Raw genomic sequence first — 21,655 nt, forward strand, 5'->3', positions numbered from 1 at the left:
AACCAGCAGAATAGTGATTGCTGCTCTGGAGTATAATATAGGATGTAACTCAGGATCAGTACAGGATAAGTAATGTAATGTATGTACACAGTGACTCCACCAGGAGAATAGTGAGTGTAGCTCTGGAGTATAATACAGGATGTAACTCAGGATCAGTACAGGATAAGTAATGTAATGTATGTACACAGTGACTCCACCAGCAGAATAGTGAGTGCAGCTCTGGAGTATAATACAGGATATAACTCAGGATCAGTACAGGATAAGTAATGTATGTACACAGTGACTCCACCAGCAGAATAGTGAGTGCAGCTCTGGAGTATAATACAGGATGTAACTCAGGATCAGTACAGGATAAGTAATGTAATGTATGTACACAGTGACTCCACCAGCAGAATAGTGAGTGCAGCTCTGGAGTATAATACAGGATGTAACTCAGGATCAGTACAGGATAAGTAATGTAATGTATGTACACAGTGACTCCACCAGCAGAATAGTGAGTGCAGCTCTGGAGTATAATACAGGATGTAACTCAGGATCAGTACAGGATAAGTAATGTAATGTATGTACATGGTGACTCCACCAGCAGAATAGTGAGTGCAGCTCTGGAGTATAATACAGGATGTAACTCAGGATCAGTACAGGATAAGTAATGTATGTACACAGTGACCCCACCAGCAGAATAGTGAGTGCAGCTCTGGAGTATAATACAGGATGTAACTCAGGATCAGTACAGGATAAGTAATGTAATGTATGTCTGCAGTTTTTACAGATAAATTCTATTTAACCTTTAATATGCTCTAACCTCTTAGTGACATCCGCTGTATGGGCGCTGTCACAATACGGTGATCAGAAGCTAAGAGATAACTCTGGTTCTGGGAGTTTAACCCCTCAAATGTCGCGGTCACTAGAGATCACGGCTTCTGAGCGGTCAGAGACTGAGAGAGGATTTTCCCTCTGTCACCCAATGCCCCCCCTCCCGCTGCAATGGAATCTGCCAAAGGACAATGCTTAATATTAGAGCACAGGTAAAGGTAATACACTGTCATGTGTAAGAATTGCAGTGTATTGAATGAGCATTCTAACGATGGTAAAGTCTTAACATAAAGAATAAAAAAAAATGTGAAAAAATGAGAAGAAAAAATAACTACAAAAAATAAAAGTAAAAAAAAAGTTCCCATAAAAATATGTGAAGAAGTTTATTTTTCTATTAAGTGGTATCGCCACATCTGTAGAAGTCTGAAATATTCAAATATCACGTTATTTAACCCGCAGGAGGAACGCCGTAGGAAGAGAATATCACAATGCCAGCTTTTCTGGTGAACTTGCTTTCCCCAGAAAATTTAACAAAAAGTGATAGAAACGTCGTCTGTACCCCAGAATGGCACCGTTCAAAACGACAGCTCCAATGATGAAAAATAAAAAAGTTTTACATTTTAATTTTGTAAATAGTGTAAAAAACTGAACTTGGTCTCATTGTAATCGTACTGACCCGCAGAATAAATGCCATAAAAACGAGACCCAGAAAAACTGCCGGAGTTTTTAATTCGATCCCACAAATACATTTTTACCAGCTTCCAAGTACATTATATAATACATTAAATAGTACCAGTAAAAAATACAACTTGTCCCGCACAAAAAAAGCCCTCAAAAAGCTACGTCGACTGAAAAATAAAAACGTTAGGGCTCTGGGAATGTGGGGAGAAAAAAACAAAAATTGTCTGTGGGGTTATATGTTGATTTAAAAGTGGAAATATCCTGATGTCTATAAACCCAAAGAGACAATCGGACGCACATCTGAGAGGCCACAAGTCTTGCCAGTTGCGGGACCCTGAGAGGGTGAGCAGAAATGTTCTTGTTTATTACGGATAATCTGGATTTTCTATGACTTAACAACCTGTTCCTAGAAGTGAAGCCGCATGTGGAAGTAGAGGAGCTGAGAATGGCGCGCTGCGCTGTCTGTCCTCTCTATGTAGCCTTGTTATAACATCTCGCTGACGCTTTGTCTTACTGATGAGCAGGATTCTTTTATTGACATGCCATACATTGTGCTGGAGTTGTCAGCTGTGAGACGTGCATGGAAATCCACTGAAGCCGGCCATAGACGTAAAGATCACATGGCGGAGCAGTTTGTCTTTAACTTGCACTGTCTCACATGCGGAATATTATGGCTATCAACCGCGTCCAATAAAAGGTCCGAAATAACTCATTTCTTCTCAGTCCACGTCCACTGAAGACCTCTCATCCCTTAATACTGGGTCTATTTCATAGGTCACTTCTGCATAGTTAGCAACATTTTTTTTTTCCCAGGGACACTTAGGGTGTGGCTTCTTTGGTGGGTGTAGCTAATGGACGTGGCTTATCAGGTGGTATGACAAATGGGGCGTGGCTTATGTGGTGGGTGTAGCTAATGGGGCGTTGCTTTCTTCACAGAATTTCTGCATACAAATAGTCGAACAAAAATGTCTGCACCAGTTTAACTGACAACTACGATGGTGGCCGGTGTCTCTGGTTATCCAGTTGTTTACAGGCAGGTGATGTCTCACTTTATCACTAGGGCTAGGTAATATGTGCTGATCACTACTGGCAGCGTAAAAACCAGCATAGATAGTGCCACACTCAGTGCCCCTTGTAGATGCTACTCCACTCTGCCCCCAGCAGATAGTGCCACACACTGCTTCCTGTAGATAGTGTGTCACGAAGGGTCTGTGGACCCACTGGGCCGTACCGCCTTGACGGTAAGGCAGCTGGCCAACAGGGCGCAGGTAATAGTCTATAGTTCTATAGGTACCTGTGGCAGCTCAGACAGCAGCAGGCTCGGCTGGGACTAGGTAGCAGGCGGACGTCAGGCGAGGTGAAGCAGGTCAGACGTGGATACAGCACGGCACGACTTTGGCACAGTTCAGTGTTAGACATGGAATGTATGGAATGCTAGGAACAGGTACAGGAAAAGGTACAGGTGACACACTAGGAGGCCATCACATAGACAAACTAGGGAACACAACAATGCTCAGGCATCGAACTAGGGGGGCTGGACCCCTCTTATAGTCCAGGGTACTCATGGGTCATCAAAGTTCATCCACTATGTCCGGTGTGCGCACTACCCCTTTAAGAGTGGGCACAAGCGTGTGCGCGCACCCTACGGGATCCGCCTGAGGTGAGTGGACGCGAGCGCTTGCGTCTCCTGAGGAGGAGGCTGGGGCCAGCGCTTGCCGACTCGTGGCTGCGGCTGTCAGGAGGGGAACGGAGCTGACAGCCCACAGCCACGGACATTACATAGTGCCACACAGCCCCCTGTAGATAGAGCGACACAGCCCCCTGCAGATGGTGCAACAGTGCACTCAGTCGATAATGCCACACACCACCCTGTAGATAGTGTCGCAGTGCCCTCTGTAGATGGTGCCACACACACACCCTTGTAGATAGCACTGCACCCCCCCTCTCTGTAGATGGCGCCATTGGGGCTCCCTCTAGGAGTGGAACGTTAGCAACGCTCTGGCCGGGGATTCAGCTCCTGGAGGAGTGAATGGCAGAGCAGGGAGCGGATAGTTTTCTGCTCTGTCATAGCATTCAATTGTATCTGCGTTACTGAGGACGCACATACAATTGAATGTGGCAGTTGCCGGGACACGTCCGGGACAGTAATTTGTCGGGACAGTACCGGCAAATTCGGGACTGTTGGCAACTATGCTTCTAATAAAGGTTCATAGGACAAAAATTATTACAATAAAATTAAAGCTGCCTTGTAGTACCTGACCATTGACACTAGATGGCGCCTTCAGTTAACCTGAAATTAGAGAAGTTTCAGGCTCCAGATTGACTGTAAGGAGAGACACTCATTAAATACCACAGTCAAGAGAGGAACCAAGGCATACTTAAAGGTCTTCTAGACCTCAGATGTTAAGCCATCTGGACCTGGCAACATCTTGAGGACAAGCCCTCAGTGACTCCACCAGCAAAATAGTGAGTGCAGCTCTGGAGTATAATACAGGATATAACTCAGGATCAGTACAGGATAAGTAATGTATGTACACAGTGACTCCACCAGCAGAATAGTGAGTGCAGCTCTGGAGTATAATACAGGATATAACTCAGGATCAGTACAGGATAAGTAATGTAATGTATGTACACAGTGACTCCACCAGCAGAATAGTGAGTGCAGCTCTGGAGTATAATACAGGATGTATCTCAGGATCAGTACAGGATAAGTAATGTAATGTAAGTACACAGTGGCTCCACCAGCAGAATAGTGAGTGCAGCTCTGGAGTATAATACAGGATATAACTCAGGATCAGTACAGGATAAGTAATGTAATGTAAGTACACAGTGGCTCCACCAGCAGAATAGTGAGTGCAGCTCTGGAGTATAATACAGGATATAACTCAGGATCAGTACAGAATAAGTAATGTATGTACGCAGTGACTCCACCAGCAGAATAGTGAGTGCAGCTCTGGAGTATAATACAGGATGTGACTCAGGATCAGTACAGGATAAGTAATGTAATGTAAGTACACAGTGGCTCCACCAGCAGAATAGTGAGTGCAGCTCTGGAGTATAATACAGGATGTATCTCAGGATCAGTACAGGATAAGTAATGTAATGTAAGTACACAGTGGCTCCACCAGCAGAATAGTGAGTGCAGCTCTGGAGTATAATACAGGATATAACTCAGGATCAGTACAGGATAAGTAATGTAATGTAAGTACACAGTGGCTCCACCAGCAGAATAGTGAGTGCAGCTCTGGAGTATAATACAGGATATAACTCAGGATCAGTACAGAATAAGTAATGTATGTACGCAGTGACTCCACCAGCAGAATAGTGAGTGCAGCTCTGGAGTATAATACAGGATGTGACTCAGGATCAGTACAGGATAAGTAATGTAATGTATGTACACAGTGACTCCACCAGCAGAATAGTGAGTGCAGCTCTGGAGTATAATACAGGATGTAACTCAGGATCAGTATAGGATAAGTAATGTCATGTATGTACACAGTGACTCCACCAGCAGAATAGTGAGTGCAGCTCTGGAGTATAATACAGGATGTAACTCAGGATCAGTACAGGATAAGTAATGTAATGTATGTACACAGTGACTCCACCAGCAGAATAGTGAGTGCAGCTCTGGAGTATAATACAGGATGTATCTCAGGATCAGTACAGGATAAGTAATGTAATGTAAGTACACAGTGGCTCCACCAGCAGAATAGTGAGTGCAGCTCTGGAGTATAATACAGGATATAACTCAGGATCAGTACAGAATAAGTAATGTATGTACACAGTGACTCCACCAGCAGAATAGTGAGTGCAGCTCTGGAGTATAATACAGGATGTAACTCCGGATCAGTACAGGATAAGTAATGTAATGTATGTACACAGTGACTCTGCTTTGTAATTTTATATGTGACCTTGTGGGTTATAGGGGAATATGCACTTTTACTTTTGGAATCTTATCAGATATTTAACACCTTCCCGACATTTGACGTACCCATATGCCAAAGTCGGGTAGGGGAAGTATGGAACGGGCTCACGGAGTGAACCCGCTCCATACGATGCCGGTGTCGGCTGTTTTTTACAGCTGACACTTCAGCGTAATGAGCGGCATCGCGCTCGAGCACAATCCCGCTCGTTTAACTCGTTAAATGCTGGGGTCAACAGCAACCGCAGCATTTAAATCGTTAGGAAAAGGGGGGCAACCCCCTCTACCATTTCATCGCGTCCCCCGCAACACAATCGCAGGGGGGGGGGCGATGGTTGCTATGGCTGCCTGGTGGCCTAATGAAGGCCCCCAGGTCCGCCATGTTTGTGCACCTATTAAGCGCTGCCTCCGGCCTGTCAGAATCACGATATACCGCTATACATTAGTATACATTAGTATTGCAGTATATTGTGCAAGCGATCTAACGATCGCTGCTTGAAGTCCCCTAGTGGGAGTAATAAAAAAAAAAAAAAGTAAATTAAAAGTTCAAAAAACCCCTCTTTTCCCATTTCCCCCCCCCCCCTAGAGCATAGTAAAAAAATAAATAAACATAATTGGTATCGCCGCGTCCGTAAAAGTCTGAACTATTACAATATATCATTATTTAACCCGCACGGTGAACGGCGTAAAAAAAAATTATTGTAAACGCCAGAATCTCTATTTTTGGTCACCTCAACCCCTACAAAAATGAAATAAAAAGTGATAAAACCGTCGCATGTACACCAAAATGGTATTTTTAAAAACGACAACTTATCCCGCAAAAAAGAAGCCCTCACGCCGCTTAATCGACGGGAAAATAAAAAAGTTATGGTTCTCGGAATTTGGCGACACAAAATAAATTAATCGTATTGACCCGCAGAATAAAGGTAACAGGTTGTTTTAATTGCAGTGAATGCCGTAAAAACGGCGCGCAAAAAACATGGAGGAATCACTGTTTTTTTCATTTTCTACCCCAATTTTTTCCCTGTTTCCTAGTACATTATATGGCACAATAAATGGCGCTACGAAAAACTACAACTCGTCCCGCACAAATCAACCCCTCATAGGAATATATAGACAGAGAAATAAAGACGTTATGGCTTTTGGAATGTGTGGAGGAAAAAACGAAAATTAAAATCTGAAAAAGGGCTGTGGCGGGAAGGGGTTAAAACTGTTATTACAGCGAATAGGAAAATTGGGATTAAATCTAGTAAATGATATTAATCTAGCAGTGCCCTTTGTTGTACTGCCATGTTATGTCTCTGGATTGGAAAGTTTCCTTACCAGCAGACAGCAGAGCTTTACCACCCCTCACATTCTGCCCACCTAGGGTTAAAGCACCGACCCTGCTGCCCAGATGTTGTAATGTGACCAATCAGGGAGAAGTCAGGAGGAGTTTGCATGTTCATATCTCTGTGGCATAGAAAACTCAGCTGTCCCTGGAACTGCAGTTCTCTCCTGTACACGTCTCCTGGACCTCGTACCTTCCTGCACCCCTAATCATTGCACCCCATAATCACACCACCCCATCATTACTGCACCCCCAATCGCTTCATACCCTTACCACTGCACCCTCTAATCACTACACCCCTGTTCATTTCACATATTAATATTTCCCCTCCTGACAATTGCAGCCCTGGATTTTAATCTCGGGAGCCTGCAGTTTGCTATTATGAGGAGTCATCTCTGTGCATAGAGCCAGGTATGGTGCCAGTGCTGGTGTGTGATGTGTGTAGCTGCTGGGGTGCCTCCTGCTCTATTTATACAGTAACCACTCTCCTGGGGTGCCCTATTCTCCATTACGACAGTCACCCATCTCGTGGGGTGTCCTAATATCTAATACTACAGTAACCCTCTCCTGGGGTGCCCTATTCTCCATTACTACAGTAACCCTCTCCTGGGGTTCCCTATTCTCTATTACTACAGTAACCCTCTCCTGGGGTGCTCTATTCTCCATTACTACAGTAACCCCTCTCCTGGGGTGCCCTATTCTCTATTACTACAGTAATCCCTCTCCTGGGGTGCCCTATTCTCTATTACTACAGTTACTCATCTCCTGGGGCGCCCTATTCTCTATTACTACAGTAATCCCTCTCCTGGGGTGCCCTATTCTCTATTACTACAGTTACTCATCTCCTGGGGTGCCCTATTCTCTATTACTACAGTACTCCCTCTCCTGGGGTGCCCTATTCTCTATTACAACAGTAACTCATCTCCTGGGGTGCCCTATTCTCAGTACTCCCTCTCCTGGGGTGCCCTATTCTCCATTACTACAGTAACCCTCTCCTGGGGTGCCCTATTCTCCATTACTACAGTAACCCCTCTCCTGGGGTGCCCTATTCTCTATTACTACAGTAATCCCTCTCCTGGGGTGCCCTATTCTCTATTACAGCAGTAACTCATCTCCTGGGGTGCCCTATTTTCTATTACTACAGTACTACCTCTCCTGGGGTGTCCTAATATCTAATACTACAGTAACCCTCTCCTGCGGTGCCCGATTCTCCATTACTACAGTAACCCCTCTCCTGGGGTGCCCTATTCTCTATTACTACAGTTACTCATCTCCTGGGGTGCCCTATTCTCTATTACTACAGTACTCCCTCTCCTGGGGTGCCCTATTCTCTATTACAACAGTAACTCATCTCCTGGGGTGCCCTATTCTCAGTACTCCCTCTCCTGGGGTGCCCTATTCTCTATTACTACAGTTACTCATCTCCTGGGTTGCCCTATTCTCTATTACTACAGTACTCCCTCTACTGGGGTGCCCTATTCTCTATTACAGCAGTAACTCTTCTCCTGGGGTGCCCTATTCTCTATTACTACAGTTACTCATCTCCTGGGTTGCCCTATTCTCTATTACTACAGTACTCCCTCTACTGGGGTGCCCTATTCTCTATTACAGCAGTAACTCTTCTCCTGGGGTGCCCTATTCTCTATTACTTCAGTACTCCCTCTCCTGGGGTGTATTTTGCTCTGTAACTACAGTAATTCCTCTGCTGGGGCGCCCTATTCTCTATTACTACAGTAATCCCTCTCCTCGGGTGCCCTATTCTCTATTACTACAGTTACTCATCTCCTGGGGTGCCCTATTCTCTATTACTACAGTACTCCCTCTCCTGGGGTGCCCTATTCTCTATTACTACAGTACTCCCTCTCCTGGGGTGCCCTATTCTCTATTACAACAGTAACTCATCTCCTGGGGTGCCCTATTCTCAGTACTCCCTCTCCTGGGGTGCCCTATTCTCTATTACTACAGTTACTCATCTCCTGGGTTGCCCTATTCTCTATTACTACAGTTACTCATCTCCTGGGTTGCCCTATTCTCTATTACTACAGTACTCCCTCTCCTGGGGTGCCCTATTCTCTATTACTACAGTACTCCCTCTCCTGGGGTGTATTTTGCTCTGTAACTACAGTAATTCCTCTGCTGGGGCGCCCTATTCTCTATTACTACAGTAATCCCTCTCCTGGGGTGCCCTATTCTCTATTACAACAGTAACTCATCTCCTGGGGTGCCCTATTATCTATTACTACAGTACTCCCTCTCCTGGGGTGCCCTATTCTCTATTACAACAGTAACTCATCTCCTGGGGTGCCCTATTCTCAGTACTCCCTCTCCTGGGGTGCCCTATTCTCTATTACTACAGTTACTCATCTCCTGGGTTGCCCTATTCTCTATTACTACAGTTACTCATCTCCTGGGTTGCCCTATTCTCTATTACTACAGTACTCCCTCTCCTGGGGTGCCCTATTCTCTATTACTACAGTACTCCCTCTCCTGGGGTGTATTTTGCTCTGTAACTACAGTAATTCCTCTGCTGGGGCGCCCTATTCTCTATTACTACAGTAATCCCTCTCCTGGCGTGCCCTATTCTCTATTACAACAGTAACTCATCTCCTGGGGTGCCCTATTATCTATTACTACAGTACTCCCTCTCCTGGGGTGTATTTTGCTCTGTAACTACAGTAATTCCTCTGCTGGGGCGCCCTATTCTCTATTACTACAGTAATCCCTCTCCTCGGGTGCCCTATTCTCTATTACTACAGTTACTCATCTCCTGGGGTGCCCTATTCTCTATTACTACAGTACTCCCTCTCCTGGGGTGCCCTATTCTCTATTACTACAGTTACTCATCTCCTGGGGTGCCCTATTCTCTATTACTACAGTACTCCCTCTCCTGGGGTGCCCTATTCTCTATTACTACAGTTACTCATCTCCTGGGGTGACCTATTCTCTATTACTACAGTACTCCCTCTCCTGGGGTGCCCTATTCTCTATTACTACAGTACTCCCTCTCCTGGGGTTTTTTTTGGTCTGTAACTACAGTAATTCCTCTGCTGGGGCGCCCTATTCTCTATTACTACAGTAATCCCTCTCCTGGGGTGCCCTATTCTCTATTACAACAGTAACTCATCTCCTGGGGTGCCCTATTATCTATTACTACAGTACTCCCTCTCCTGGGGTGTATTTTGCTCTGTAACTACAGTAATCCCTCTCCTGGGGTGCCCTATTCTCTATTACTACAGTTACTCATCTCCTGGGGTGCCCTATTCTCTATTACTACAGTACTCCCTCTCCTGGGGTGCCCTATTCTCTATTACAACAGTAACTCATCTCCTGGGGTGCCCTATTCTCAGTACTCCCTCTCCTGGGGTGCCCTATTCTCTATTACTACAGTTACTCATCTCCTGGGTTGCCCTATTCTCTATTACTACAGTTACTCATCTCCTGGGTTGCCCTATTCTCTATTACTACAGTAATCCCTCTCCTCGGGTGCCCTATTCTCTATTACTACAGTTACTCATCTCCTGGGGTGCCCTATTCTCTATTACTACAGTACTCCCTCTCCTGGGGTGCCCTATTCTCTATTACTACAGTTACTCATCTCCTGGGGTGCCCTATTCTCTATTACTACAGTACTCCCTCTCCTGGGGTGCCCTATTCTCTATTACTACAGTTACTCATCTCCTGGGGTGACCTATTCTCTATTACTACAGTACTCCCTCTCCTGGGGTGCCCTATTCTCTATTACTACAGTACTCCCTCTCCTGGGGTTTTTTTTGGTCTGTAACTACAGTAATTCCTCTGCTGGGGCGCCCTATTCTCTATTACTACAGTAATCCCTCTCCTGGGGTGCCCTATTCTCTATTACAACAGTAACTCATCTCCTGGGGTGCCCTATTATCTATTACTACAGTACTCCCTCTCCTGGGGTGTATTTTGCTCTGTAACTACAGTAATCCCTCTCCTGGGGTGCCCTATTCTCTATTACTACAGTTACTCATCTCCTGGGGTGCCCTATTCTCTATTACTACAGTACTCCCTCTCCTGGGGTGCCCTATTCTCTATTACAACAGTAACTCATCTCCTGGGGTGCCCTATTCTCAGTACTCCCTCTCCTGGGGTGCCCTATTCTCTATTACAACAGTAACTCATCTCCTGGGTTGCCCTATTCTCTATTACTACAGTTACTCATCTCCAGGGTTGCCCTATTCTCTATTACTACAGTACTCCCTCTCCTGGGGTGCCCTATTCTCTATTACTACAGTACTCCCTCTCCTGGGGTGTATTTTGCTCTGTAACTACAGTAATTCCTCTGCTGGGGCGCCCTATTCTCTATTACTACAGTAATCCCTCTCCTGGGGTGCCCTATTCTCTATTACAACAGTAACTCATCTCCTGGGGTGCCCTATTATCTATTACTACAGTACTCCCTCTCCTGGGGTGCCCTATTCTCTATTACAACAGTAACTCATCTCCTGGGGTGCCCTATTCTCAGTACTCCCTCTCCTGGGGTGCCCTATTCTCTATTACTACAGTTACTCATCTCCTGGGTTGCCCTATTCTCTATTACTACAGTTACTCATCTCCTGGGTTGCCCTATTCTCTATTACTACAGTACTCCCTCTCCTGGGGTGCCCTATTCTCTATTACTACAGTACTCCCTCTCCTGGGTTGTATTTTGCTCTGTAACTACAGTAATTCCTCTGCTGGGGCGCCCTATTCTCTATTACTACAGTAATCCCTCTCCTGTCGTGCCCTATTCTCTATTACAACAGTAACTCATCTCCTGGGGTGCCCTATTATCTATTACTACAGTACTCCCTCTCCTGGGGTGTATTTTGCTCTGTAACTACAGTAATTCCTCTGCTGGGGCGCCCTATTCTCTATTACTACAGTAATCCCTCTCCTGGGGTGCCCTATTCTCTATTACTACAGTACTCCCTCTCCTGGGGTGCCCTATGCTCCCCTCCAATGTTTCTTTAGTTTGAAGGTATTGAGGGTCTTGTTGTGGTTCTGACAGGAAGATCCTTATGTAACCTATGAGGCTGCAGCCCGGACATCTTTATATATCTCCGGGAGACGGCGGTTTGACCTTTTTAGCGCTTCTTTGTCCAAACCTCAGATCCTAAATTTAGATTGTGCGCTGTAAACTATCTGCTGTTTATACAGGAGCTGCGGGGGGGGGGGGGGATATCCTCTATCTGGCCCTGAAAGCAGGAAATATCAGGACAGGGTGGCCCTAAACACAGGACTCGGCCCCATTATATGACACGTGACTCGCCGCCTATGGATATGTGTCCGGAAATGTCGCCATTTGTCGGCTTCAGGAAAGTGAGAAAGTTACAAGTTGGAAGCCTAATTATTGTTATTACATAATGATCCATAAACCTGTAATCTGTCTCCTCCTCGTTTGTTGTTCAGGTGACTACAATCTATTGCTCTCTGCTATCTGCCATTTCAGGATTGGGAGAGGATAACTTTAGTGCAGAACCCTCACATGATCTCTACTTTATATCACATATGAGACACTTGCATCATGTGTGACTGATATCAGCCGCTCCTCTTATATCACTCCAGCACTATTATATCCTCCAGAGACATTACATCATATGTGACTGATATCAGCCGCTCCTCTTATAACACTCCAGTACTATTATATCCTCCAGAGACATTACATCATATGTGACTGATATCAGCCGCTCCTCTTATATCACTCCAGCACTATTATATCCTCCAGAGACATTACATCATATGTGTGACTGATATCAGCCGCTCCTCTTATATCACTCCAGTACTATTATATCCTCCAGAGACATTACATCATATGTGTGACTGATATCAGCCGCTCCTCTTATATCACTCCAGTACTATTATATCCTCCAGAGACATTACATCATATGTGTGACTGATATCAGCCGCTCCTCTTATATCACTCCAGTACTATTATATCCTCCAGAGACATTACATCATATGTGTGACTGATATCAGCCGCACCTCTTATATCACTCCAGCACTATTATATCCTCCAGAGACATTACATCATATGTGTGACTGATATCAGCCGCTCCTCTTATATCACTCCAGTACTATTATACCCTCCAGAGACATTACATCATATGTGTGACTGATATCAGCCGCTCCTCTTATATCACTCCAGCACTATTATATCCTCCAGAGACATTACATCATATGTGACTGATATCAGCCGCTCCTCTTATATCACTCCAGTACTATTATATCCTCCAGAGACATTACATCATATGTGACTGATATCAGCCGCTCCTCTTATATCACTCCAGCACTATTATATCCTCCAGAGACATTACATCATATGTGACTGATATCAGCCGCTCCTCTTATAACACTCCAGTACTATTATATCCTCCAGAGACATTACATCATATGTGACTGATATCAGCCGCTCCTCTTATATCACTCCAGCACTATTATATCCTCCAGAGACATTACATCATATGTGTGACTGATATCAGCCGCTCCTCTTATATCACTCCAGTACTATTATATCCTCCAGAGACATTACATCATATATGTGTGACTGATATCAGCCGCACCTCTTATATCACTCCAGCACTATTATATCCTCCAGAGACATTACATCATATGTGTGACTGATATCAGCCGCTCCTCTTATATCACTCCAGCACTATTATATCCTCCAGAGACATTACATCATATGTGACTGATATCAGCCGCTCCTCTTATAACACTCCAGTATTATTATATCCTCCAGAGACATTACATCATATGTGTGACTGATATCAGCCGCTCCTCTTATAATACTCCAGTATTATTATATCCTCCAGAGACATTACATCATATGTGTGACTGATATCAGCCGCTCCTCTTATAATACTCCAGTACTATTATATCCTCCAGAGACATTAAATCATATGTGTGACTGATATCAGCCGCTCCTCTTATATCACTCCAGTACTATTATATGCTCCAGAGACATTACATCATATGTGTGACTGATATCAGCCGCTCCTCTTATATCACTCCAGTACTATTATATGCTCCAGAGACATTACATCATATGTGTGACTGATATCAGCCGCTCCTCTTATATCACTCCAGCACTATTATATCCCCCAGAGATATTACATCATATGTGTGACTGATATCAGCCGCTCCTCTTATATCACTCCAGTACTATTATATCCTCCAGACATTACATCATGTGTGACTGATATCAGCCGCACCTCTTATAACACTCCAGCACTATTATATCCTCCAGAGACATTACATCATATGTGTGACTGATATCAGCCGCTCCTCTTACAACACTCCAGTACTATTATATCCTCCAGAGACATTACATCATATGTGCGACTGATATCAGCCGCTCCTCTTATATCACTCCAGTACTATTATATCCTCCAGAGACATTACATCATATGTGTGACTGATATCAGCCGCTCCTCTTCTATCACTCCAGCACTATTATAAGCTCCAGAGACATTACATCATATGTTACTGATATCAGCCGCTCCTCTTATATCACTCCAGCACTATTATATCCTCCAGAGACATTACATCATATGTGACTGATATCAGCCGCTCCTCTTATATCACTCCAGTACTATTATATCCTCCAGAGACATTACATCATATGTGTGACTGATATCAGCCGCTCCTCTAACACTCCAGTACTATTATATCCTCCAGAGACATTACATTATATGTGTGACTGATATCAGCCGCTCCTCTTATATCACTCCAGTACTATTATATCCTCCAGACATTACATCATATATGTGACTGATAACAGCCGCTCCTCTTATAACACTCCAGCACTATTATATCCTCCAGACATTACATCATGTGTGACTGATATCAGCCGCACCTCTTATAACACTCCAGCACTATTATATCCTCCAGAGACATTACATCATATGTGTGACTGATATCAGCCGCTCCTCTTACAACACTCCAGTACTATTATATCCTCCAGAGACATTACATCATATGTGCGACTGATATCAGCCGCTCCTCTTATATCACTCCAGTACTATTATATCCTCCAGAGACATTACATCATATGTGTGACTGATATCAGCCGCTCCTCTTATAACACTCCAGCACTATTATATCCTCCAGAGACATTACATCATATGTGACTGATATCAGCCGCTCCTCTTATAACACTCCAGTACTATTATATCCTCCAGAGACATTACATCATATATGTGACTGATATCAGCCGCTCCTCTTATAGCACTCCAGCACTATTATATCCTCCAGAGACATTACATCATATGTGTGACTGATATCAGCCGCTCCTCTTATAACACTCCAGTACTATTATATCCTCCAGAGACATTACATCATATGTGAATGATATCAGCCGCTCCTCTTATAACACTCCAGCACTATTATATCCTCCAGAGACATTACATCATATGTGACTGATATCAGCCGCTCCTCTTATAACACTCCAGTACTATTATATCTTCCAGAGACATTACATCATATGTGACTGATATCAGCCGCTCCTCTTATAACACTCCAGCACTATTATATCCTCCAGAGACATTACATCATATGTGACTGATATCAGCCGCTCCTCTTATATCACTCCAGTATTATTATATCCTCCAGAGACATTACATCATATGTGACTGATATCAGCCGCTCCTCTTATAACACTCCAGTACTATTATATCCTCCAGAGACATTACATCATATGTGTGACTGATATCAGCCGCTCCTCTTATATCACTCCAGTACTATTATATCCTCCAGAGACATTACATCATATGTTACTGATATCAGCCGCCCCTCTTATAACACTCCAGTACTATTATATCTTCCAGAGACATTACATCATATGTGACTGATATCAGCAGCTCCTCTTATATCACTCCAGCACTATTATATCCTCCAGAGACATTACATCATATGTGTGACTGATATCAGCCGCTCCTCTTATATCACTCCAGCACTATTATATCCTCCAGAGACATGACATCATATGTGACTGATATCAGCCGCTCCTCTTATAACACTCCAGCACTATTATATCCTCCAGAGACATTACATCATATGTGTGACTGATATCAGCCGCTCCTCTTATATCACTCCAGTACTATTATATCCTCCAGAGACATTACATCATATGTGACTGATATCAGCCGCTCCTCTTATATCACTCCAGCACTATTATATCCTCCAGAGACATTACATCATATGTGACTGATATCAGCCGCTCCTCTTATATCACTCCAGTACTATTATATCCTCCAGAGACATTACATCCTATGTGTGACTGATATCAGCCGCTCCTCTTATAACGCTCCAGTACTATTATATCCTCCAGAGACATTACATCATATGTGTGACTGATATCAGCCGCTCCTCTTATAACACTCCAGCACTATTATATCCTCCAGAGACATTACATCATATGTGACTGATATCAGCCGCTCCTCTTATATCACTCCAGTACTATTATATCTTCCAGAGACATTACATCATATGTGACTGATATCAGCCGCTCCTCTTCTATCACTCCAGCACTATTATATCCTCCAGAGACATTACATCATATGTGACTGATATCAGCCGCTCCTCTTATAACACTCCAGCACTATTATATCCTCCAGACATTACATCATATGTGTGACTGATATCAGCCGCTCCTCTTATAACACTCCAGGACTATTATATCCTCCAGAGACATTAAATCATATGTGTGACTGATATCAGCCGCTCCTCTTCTATCACTCCAGTACTATTATATCCTCCAGAGACATTACATCATATGTGACTGATATCAGCAGCTCCTCTTATATCACTCCAGTACTATTATATCCTCCAGAGACATTACATCATATGTGACTGATATCAGCCACTCCTCTTATATCACTCCAGTACTATTATATCCTCCAGAGACATTACATCATATGTGTGACTGATATCAGCCGCTCCTCTTATATCACTCCAGCACTATTATAAGCTCCAGAGACATTACATCATATGTTACTGATATCAGCCGCTCCTCTTATATCACTCCAGCACTATTATATCCTCCAGAGACATTACATCATATGTGTGACTGATATCAGCCGCTCCTCTAACACTCCAGTACTATTATATCCTCCAGAGACATTACATTATATGTGTGACTGATATCAGCCGCTCCTCTTATATCACTCCAGTACTATTATATCCTCCAGACATTACATCATATATGTGACTGATAACAGCCGCTCCTCTTATAACACTCCAGCACTATTATATCCTCCAGACATTACATCATGTGTGACTGATATCAGCCGCACCTCTTATAACACTCCAGCACTATTATATCCTCCAGAGACATTACATCATATGTGTGACTGATATCAGCCGCTCCTCTTATAACACTCCAGTACTATTATATCCTCCAGAGACATTACATCATATGTGCGACTGATATCAGCCGCTCCTCTTATAGCACTCCAGCACTATTATATCCTCCAGAGACATTACATCATATGTGTGACTGATATCAGCCGCTCCTCTTATAACACTCCAGTACTATTATATCCTCCAGAGACATTACATCATATGTGAATGATATCAGCCGCTCCTCTTATAACACTCCAGCACTATTATATCCTCCAGAGACATTACATCATATGTGACTGATATCAGCCGCTCCTCTTATAACACTCCAGTACTATTATATCTTCCAGAGACATTACATCATATGTGACTGATATCAGCCGCTCCTCTTATAACACTCCAGCACTATTATATCCTCCAGAGACAATACATCATGTGTGACTGATATCAGCCGCTCCTCATATCACTCCAGTACTATTATATCCTCCAGAGACATTACATCATATGTGTGACTGATATCAGCCGCTCCTCTTATAACACTCCAGCACTATTCTATCCTCCAGAGACATTACATCATATGTGTGACTGATATCAGCCGCTCCTCTTATATCACTCCAGTACTATTATATCCTCCAGAGACATTACATCATATATGACTGATATCAGCCGCTCCTCTTATATCACTCCAGTACTATTATATCCTCCAGAGACATTACATCATATATGACTGATATCAGCCACTCCTCTTTTAACACTCCAGTACTATTATATCCTCCAGAGACATTACATCATATGTGACTGATATCAGCCGCTCCTCTTATATCACTCCAGCACTATTATATCCTCCAGAGACATTACATCATATGTGTGACTGATATCAGCCGCTCCTCTTATAACACTCCAGTACTATTATATCCTCCAGAGACATTACATCATATGTGACTGATATCAGCCGCTCCTCTTATATCACTCCAGTACTATTATATCCTCCAGAGACATTACATCATATGTGACTGATATCAGCCGCTCCTCTTATATCACTCCAGTACTATTATATCCTCCAGAGACATTACATCATATATGTGACTGATATCAGCCGCTCCTCTTATATCACTCCAGTACTATTATATCCTCCAGAGACATTACATCATATGTGACTGATATCAGCCGCTCCTCTTATATCACTCCAGTACTATTATATCCTCCAGAGACATTACATCATATGTGACTGATATCAGCCGCTCCTCTTATATCACTCCAGTACTATTATATCCTCCAGAGACATTACATCATATGTGACTGATATCAGCCGCTCCTCTTATATCACTCCAGTACTATTATATCCTCCAGAGACATTACATCATATGTGTGACTGATATCAGCCGCTCCTCTTATAACACTCCAGCACTATTATATCCTCCAGAGACATTACATCATATGTGACTGATATCAGCCGCTCCTCTTATATCACTCCAGCACTATTATATCCTCCAGAGACATTACATCATATGTGTGACTGATATCAGCCGCTCCTCTTATATCACTCCAGCACTATTATATCCTCCAGAGACATTACATAATATGTGACCGATATCAGCCGCTCCTCTTATATCACTCCAGTACTATTATATCCTCCAGAGACATTACATCATATGTGTGACTGATATCAGCCGCTCCTCTTATATCACTCCAGTACTATTATATCCTCCAGAGACATTACATCATATGTGTGACTGATATCAGCCGCTCCTCTTATAACACTCCAGCACTATTCTATCCTCCAGAGACATTACATCATATGTGTGACTGATATCAGCCGCTCCTCTTATATCACTCCAGTACTATTATATCCTCCAGAGACATTACATCATATATGACTGATATCAGCCGCTCCTCTTATATCACTCCAGTACTATTATATCCTCCAGAGACATTACATCATATATGACTGATATCAGCCACTCCTCTTTTAACACTCCAGTACTATTATATCCTCCAGAGACATTACATCATATGTGACTGATATCAGCCGCTCCTCTTATATCACTCCAGCACTATTATATCCTCCAGAGACATTACATCATATGTGTGACTGATATCAGCCGCTCCTCTTATAACACTCCAGTACTATTATATCCTCCAGAGACATTACATCATATGTGACTGATATCAGCCGCTCCTCTTATATCACTCCAGTACTATTATATCCTCCAGAGACATTACATCATATGTGACTGATATCAGCCGCTCCTCTTATATCACTCCAGTACTATTATATCCTCCAGAGACATTACATCATATATGTGACTGATATCAGCCGCTCCTCTTATATCACTCCAGTACTATTATATCCTCCAGAGACATTACATCATATGTGACTGATATCAGCCGCTCCTCTTATATCACTCCAGTACTATTATATCCTCCAGAGACATTACATCATATGTGACTGATATCAGCCGCTCCTCTTATATCACTCCAGTACTATTATATCCTCCAGAGACATTACATCATATGTGACTGATATCAGCCGCTCCTCTTATATCACTCCAGTACTATTATATCCTCCAGAGACATTACATCATATGTGTGACTGATATCAGCCGCTCCTCTTATAACACTCCAGTACTATTATAAGCTTTGGACTGTAGGACATTTCAGCCAAAACATACTATAATTATGAGCTTATTATGCTTTAGTAATGGGGGGCCGCTCAGGATCCCCTTCTAGTAATGGCAATAGATTTAGTGGTTCTTACTCTATATGTCTGTACTGGCACTGGATTGCCTATGGACTGGCTGTTATGCTTTGTTTTCAGTTATAAACGTGCATTGTGTAGTGATAGGCATGCACTCTACTGCACCAGTCCTAGAATACGCTATGGGGCCCCTTTACTCTGTTTGGGCCCCTGAATAATGGACCTACTTGGGAATGTTTTTGCAGTCATAGAAGATTCTGCTGCAGGGAACACTTTTCCTCCTGTTATGATACTGTCATTATTCCGCCTCCTCGCCCTGATTTCAGGATAATAAACAGTTACCCGTCATGTGGGCACTTGTCGGATCTGATCACCATACGTGTGCTCAGGATGTGGCAGGTGAGTCACAGCAGAGGGGCTAAATATGACGCCAGGACTGGCACGCCTGGGCACAGATCCTCTTCCTACGGGTGAAACGACAGCACTGGATCTGTACACTGAGAACTCTTATGTGCTGGACATTGCACTGGTGGGGAAGGGGGTGAAATAGTCTATAGAGCGTCTACAGAAAACAGTCAAAGTTTTGCGTCCGTCGTGGCATGACCACTAAGGGCACCTGTCGCCCCAAAGTCTGACGCCCACATCCAGCCGACGCAGTTTACACCTGGAGCCCAATTCTTTATATTTAATTCTATTTCTTTTGCTTTTTCGCTTTATTGATTTCTTTTGGTGCAGTCCTTTATTGTGAACTGGATGACCGCTCCATATGCAGAGACTGGTCACGGCGGCTGCCCTGGAGATGATGGCGACGTCGCCGGCCTCATAGTGGTGGGAGGTTTTCCTTTACACGCCGTCGAGGACGCAGGTCGGGAGCGGAGCCTTACTGAGAAATTCTGTTCTCTAGGCAAGAACAGCAACAATTGAGCATCGTGGACCCAGAGTGTGGACTAAAAACCGATCGTCACCTGACACTTTCCACGCCGTATCGGTCAGACGCCAACAATGTGTGGATTTCAATTATTGATTCACCCACAGGACAATATGGAGGGACCGAGTCACCAAATATCCAGTCAATGCACCGAATGTATCCTAAGGGCGAGTACACGCGATATTAGTAGTGACGAGACGACCGTCCCAGCTACGAGGTTTTTTTCTGGGGTCAGCGGTCTCCTTACCCTCAACTTCTTCCAACACAAAAGGGGTTAATGATGCCACCCCGGAATCTGCCCTGGAGCTCAGTCAATTTTTATTTAGAGGCAGGATGAAAGATGTTTTGATTTGCGAGGTCGCGTTGCATGTGTGAAGCCGGCTCCATGGATACCGATTTCACTGGGATCGAGGCAAATAAAGAAATGTGTGCAAATCATTGAAGTATCTGTATCTGTGTGTAATTCTCAGTATCTGTACTAGAGGAAATCATGGACAGAACCGGAAATGTGCCAACTTTTGGGACCCATCCTCGTATGCCCTGCCCTCAGCCGGGGTCTAGTCTGGTTTTTCCTGCCCTCAGCCGGGGTCTAGTCTGGTATATCCTGCCTGCAGCCGGGGTCTAGTCTGGTGTATCCTGCCCGCAGCCGGGGTCTAGTCTGGTGTATCCTGCCCGCAGCCGGGGTCTAGTCTGGTTTATCCTGCCCGCAGCCAGGGTCTAGTCTGGTATATCCTGCCCTCAGCCGGGGTCTAGTCTGGTATATCCTGCCCGCAGCCGGGGTCTAGTCTGGTATATCCTGCCCGCAGCCGAGGTCTAGTCTGGTTTATCCTGCCCGCAGCCAGGGTCTAGTCTGGTATATCCTGCCCTCAGCCGGGGTCTAGTCTGGTATATCCTGCCCTCAGTCCCGAGCTCAGTCTGGTATATCCTGCCCGCAGCCAG

General features: G+C 44.0%; 1 protein-coding gene across 2 annotated transcripts in view; it reads left to right on the plus strand.

Annotated features, from left to right (window-relative positions):
• The first annotated feature begins 6,882 nt into the window (after window positions 1-6,882).
• Window positions 6,883-21,655, plus strand: part of STON2 (stonin 2) — a 421,961-nt gene continuing 407,188 nt past the window's right edge. For both annotated transcript variants that reach the window (XM_075844465.1, XM_075844467.1), the window contains exon 1: window positions 6,883-7,157. The gene's annotated coding sequence lies outside the window, so the exon portion shown is untranslated. The remainder of the gene's footprint in view (window positions 7,158-21,655) is intronic.

This window comes from Rhinoderma darwinii, chromosome 12 (assembly GCF_050947455.1).
Source record: "Rhinoderma darwinii isolate aRhiDar2 chromosome 12, aRhiDar2.hap1, whole genome shotgun sequence".
Classification (NCBI taxonomy): domain Eukaryota; kingdom Metazoa; phylum Chordata; class Amphibia; order Anura; family Rhinodermatidae; genus Rhinoderma; species Rhinoderma darwinii.